The sequence below is a fragment of the Tasmannia lanceolata genome, unplaced genomic scaffold, assembly GCF_043159265.1.
Source record: "Tasmannia lanceolata isolate RefF3 unplaced genomic scaffold, GAP_Taslan_0.1 ptg000018l, whole genome shotgun sequence".
Lineage (NCBI taxonomy): Eukaryota > Viridiplantae > Streptophyta > Magnoliopsida > Canellales > Winteraceae > Tasmannia > Tasmannia lanceolata.
In genome coordinates this window covers 56766383-56771954 of record NW_027518695.1, presented here as the reverse complement: position 1 = coordinate 56771954, position 5572 = coordinate 56766383, and positions in this window count along the sequence as shown.

Below are 5572 nucleotides of genomic sequence, written 5' to 3'. Positions count from 1 at the left end.
CAATTCTAATTTTCCTGGTCGGGTCCAACTGGGATGGACATCAATTACACCTTGGGCCTGCACTGAGATCATAACTGTAAATGACTTCTCTCTACAAGAGAGGTGAAGGATTCCTTGTTGCGCATCGTTATTGATTCAATGGGTTGCCTGATGACGTAGCACTACCCGTAAGTGATCCTAAACCAGGAACCACTCTGAGATAGACCAAAACCATAAGGCTCGCCCACAGACCAAAACAACCTCTCAGGTTTAAGGACATATAAAGGGTCCTGACAGAATAACCTTATCCATATATTCGTCCACATGCTATTCTGTAAAGTGATCTCATGAATCATTCATCACACCCATTCTACCTACTTAGGGTCCACTACCCCAGTGACCGAGATAAGTCACCCTAATGTGTGTATGGAGGCAGGTTTGATGGTGGTTGTGTACAGGTACGAGATGTCTAATCTGACCCCAACATGGATCTTCTAGTTCTGCAAAGAACTGGAAGGTCATATCTCCTCGCCCCTTAGGATCTGTGAGTCCATCGGTATGACCAATACTACGATGTTGCCTAAGGACAAACGTGTGTCAATAAGCACATCACACACTCCTATATATTACCCAATAGATGTCATGAAATAAGATGATTTCATTACTAATAATGGATTCAATACAAAGACAACTAGATTTTAGGGAATACTCTCTAATAGAAAGATCAGTGGTAAAGGTTTCTAGTAAGTGTCTAATAATTTGGATCTGTCTTGATTGCCTTTTTGAAATCTTAGTCTTGATTCACTTTTTGAAATCTTAGTCAAACGCCCTTGCCCAGGGCTATTCCCGTCATATTTATCTTTAAGGGCTAATTGGTATCTAGGAGAATTAAGAAGGGTTATTACAGTCAAGTTAGTATAAACCTAGGGTTTTAGGTATAAATACACTCATTAAGCTGTAAATTACATCTAATTTCTGCGGAACAACCCTAGAGGAAGAGGTTTCCAGAGAAAACCTTGAGGAAGTGAGATCTTAGGCCGGAGAAGGTTCTTTGAGCGTGGGAGGACGATCTTCGAGGTAAGAAAACCCAAATTTATTCTACTTTAGGAAGAGAATCATGTTGGCTAACTTAGAGAAAGATTTGTATATGATAAATAGTGATTAATGAGGATGTTTTATCGACGGCCAATGTCCATAGAGTTTCCAATGGGTTTATAGGTTTTTAGGGATCCTTACGTTTCAATGATTCCAGCGAATCCGTGTTAGCCGACGTCGTTTGGAGAGAGTATATTTGAGAGATCAAGAGATTAAGATCATAGATTAATTTTTGGGTTTTCTAAGATGAAAAACTCAAGTTTTGGGGTAAAAAACCAGAAAAGAAAGACGAACCGCCTGTTTTAGGAAAACCCAGAATCGCAGGTTTGGTCGACCAAGAGCTGGCCGGTCGACCTAGCCTAGGTCGAGGGACCGAACCCGATTGAGGAATTTTGGAAATGTTTCCAGTACCTCTCTGTAGGTCGACTGATAGTTGGTCGGTCGACTGAGCCAGGGATGGCGACCGAGCACGGTGTTTGTCTAGTCTGTGGTTCGGGATTTTGAGGGTGGTTTTTGAGGCACGATCTTGCCTCGATTATTATGTAATTGCACTTGAATATTGTTTTAAAGGCAATTTGAATGTAGGGTGACATTATTCGAAGAATTGATTTACAAATTTTGTTGTGGAAGGATAGGATCTTAGTCGACAATTGGTACGTAACTTGTATTCCTATACTGATCTTTTTTATCGTTCGTTTCCATTCTTACATGTTGTTTAGGCCTTATAAACCCTGTTTATGAAATCATTGGAAATTGGTTTAGAAATTGCATATTCATGAATTTCTTTTAGAGAATATTTTATTGACAAAAAACTATTGATCAAGTATGGCATGATGATGCACATGATTTTCAAGTGTTATATGTTTTATAACTGTAGACACTCAATTTTGTCAAGGCGGTACTAATGATAGGTTGTCGCGATGATGAGTCCCATGACAAGCCCAAGGCCCATGTTCTCTTTATCTCGATCTCTCTCTGGTTTACGAAACAAAAATTATCACCGAAAAATGAATTTGTCCCAAAGTTAAAACCAAAAGCCCATTTCTACACGGCACCCCCCTTTTACGGCACAAACAAAAGCCCATTTTTACACGGCATCCCCCCGCATTTCACTTTTAGTAAAAAACGTACAAAAATTGCATACATCAATTCAAAGCACGGGACTAGGTTCTTTGGATTTCCCTTGTTGCAAGGAGTCCAACGGATCTGACCGCGTACGATTTGGCGTCCAAACGAAGGAGTTATGGTTTGTCAAAAACTCCTGAAAACTCCTAAAAATCCCCGAAAACCCGATTTCGGATGCACAAAAATTACGTGTACCGATTCAAAGCACGAGACTAGGTTCCTTGGATTCCCCTTCTCGCAAGGATTCTAATGGATCTGACCGCGCGCGATTTGGAGTCCAAACAAAGGAGTTACGACGTGCCAAAAATCCCCGAAACACCCCTGGCCGACCTAACTGGCCAGGACAAATCGCAAATTGCGATTTAAATCTGTGCCTTATATATAGGGGGTAAGAGTAAATTAAGTTTTTTTTTTTAGTTCAGAAGTTGATTTTCAGTAAAAAAAACCTCCGGATTTTCCATTTCGGCTCTTCCGAGAAAATACTTTCCGCAAACCCTAATTTCTTTTCCTACCTGAGGGAAAGTAGAGAAATACTCAAGGAGCTTACACTGGGCGTCGGCATTCTGCCTAATTTCTGAGGAGTCGAAGCAACATAACTCTTCAAGCGTTGTTGTTCTGCTGAATTTCGGACAACTCGGAGCTCCATCGTCTAACAAGCGTCGTTGTTCGATCTGCCGAATTTTCGGGGAACTCGGAGCTACACCATCCGACCAGTGCCGTTACGCCGCCAACTTTTTCGGAATACGTTCACGCTTCATCGGTATAATTACATTTATTTCCCAGCTTTTCGCTTTTCTGCTATAAAGCCTGGTATAGAGTAGTTATAGGGTCCGGGGTTCCTCTTGCCCCGAATCCTATAACGTAAATCTCGTACCTTTCTTTGTAAATAGGGTTATGTTCCCTCTCCTTAATCTGCCACTCTATCTCTGGTCCTACCATAGATAAGAGAGAGAGAGAGATAAGAGCCTTATGCTCTGACGGTGCTGGACAAACGGAGGAAACTAAATCCCTTTTCCTTTATTTCCGCTGCTCCATTATGTCAAAATAAATAGAAAGTAAGTTTAATAGTGATAAAGGATAAAAACTCAAGGTTTTAAATAAAATTCTTTGAAGTGGCCAAGTCAAGTCAAGAGATCGGGTTTACCCAGGCATGAGGGATGCCTAACACCTTCCCCGAATATAACCATATCCCTTACTCAGATTTTTGTAAAGACCATGCCTAAAAACAGAGTAAAATTACGAGTTATAGGCCCATATCTAGATGACAGCTTCGGTACTTTGATTACTGCTCTTCCTATGAAATTCAGGTATTTATCCCTAAATCATCAGAAAAGTAGACACGGGTCTTAGGCCCTAAGCTAGGTGGCGGCTCAGAGAGACTCTTTTCCGTGGAATTCAGACCCCGGTCTCAAGTTCACGGAAAACGCAGACATTCACACACCCCATCCGACAAGGTGATCCCATGCGAGAAACGAAAAAAAAAATGTTTCCCAAAGTAACAGATTTGAGTTATTTTCCATGGAAATGTTTTGGGTCTGATGGGACGGGACTGGTGTGATGTGAGATGCTCACGTGAACCTAAGCTTAGCTATGTTATCGTATCCCATTACCTCTGCCAGTAGGAGCTGTGAAAATGGTGTGTGGTCACGAGAGATAGCCCACCCCCCCCCCCCCCCCCCCCCCCCCACACACACACACAAACCTCGTCCAATAGGGACTGTGAAATTGGGCTCTACCTCATTTAGTAGGGGCTATGAAATGAGACACAAACTTTGCCAGTAGGGGCTACAAAACTGTTCGTGACTACGCTGGACCAATCGCCAACCTATTTCCAGTAGGGGATGTGAAGCTAGTGTCAAATCGTCCTTCAATTGGGAGGTGACAGTGGCCATAACTATGTCTAATGCGTAGTTTTTTCTTTTTTTTGACACATGGTATCATGAAATCTTGTTGTTTCCAATATTGTTTTCCATATTTTGGTCATGATGAAATGCTTTTTTTTAAAGCAACTGTTGCTTTCCAAATACTCTTGGTCATGATTTGTTGTACACTTGAACTTGATCCATCTAATATAGGATACATGTTTACCTACTAGGCGTTAACTCAGTCCGTTATATCTTACATTTTTCAGATTTCAGGGAGTGGCATGGATTTCACATTGCGGGGATTCGAAGGAGTGAGGTTAGCCAATAGGATTGATGTTAGGGACATTCTTGAATATAGATTGGTAATTTATTCAGACAATGAAAAATACTTTTACTATACAGTTATTGTTTATGGCGGACAATTGTTGTTCCCGAATCGTGGAGACTTACTCATTTGGAATAATTATGGTTTAACTTATATTTATATTCTATTGTTCTGCATATTTTGTGTTATTCAGGTAAACTGTTGGAATAATTTGCCAATGTATTATTTTGTCTGCCCTAACTTCTGTTATGGTGGCATGTATTATTCGACGAGGCCAAGAGGTATTATTTTATCTGCCCTAACTTCTGTTATGGTGGCATGAAAGTCTCTGTACTTGTCCAGCCGCTTCTAGCACCGTCTCCATCCGCATCCGAGAATCAAAATTCCGCCGGCGAAATGGTTCTTCGGCGGGGATCGGAGGTCTGGATTAGGGTTTTTGTGGCTCTGGCGGTTTTTGTTGCATGGATCTGAATTGCTAATTACACTCAAACCAGCTGGGACTCAACTCTCCTTGTAGCATCACTTCTTTTTTTTCTCTTCTTTTGAGTTTCGGAGAGTCTCGAAAAGAAAAATATCTGATCTGAAACTTTCTCTGCTGCACTTATGTTGCTATCAATTCAAATGCTCACGATTGTTTCTCCTGAATCAATGATAAATTGTGCAAGAAAGTCATGGAAATCCTTAATTCACATTATTCTACGTGAAAAATCTCCATGGATAATCAATTATCATAAAGCCTTTTTGTGGAGCAGTTTCAGGTTGCTATTACATAATTTGTGGCCAATAATAGGTGGGGCCCTCACCATAGGTTATCACGAACGGCTCCTAAAACGACTAAACGAGCCTCTGTGAGTTTTTGAAAATCTAATGAACAAATTAAATACCTTTAGATGTTCATTTTTAAAACATTTTGCTTATAATGTGTGTGTGGGCTCACGGTGCTGTTGCGGACCCCCGGTTCGGGGTGTGATACTTCGTGCATTTTTTGGCTGGATTTCTGCTATGCATTATTTGATGAAACTTGCATTGTATTTTTGAAACTGTTCAAGCATATTTTCCTGTGGCTACTTACATCTTAAGATATGGCCTTTGCTCCTGATACTTGTCAAAGTTGCAGTTCTAAAAGCTAGGCCTAATATTCCTTTCAATACCAAGCACTTCCTTATTCGTGGAAGTGATGGGA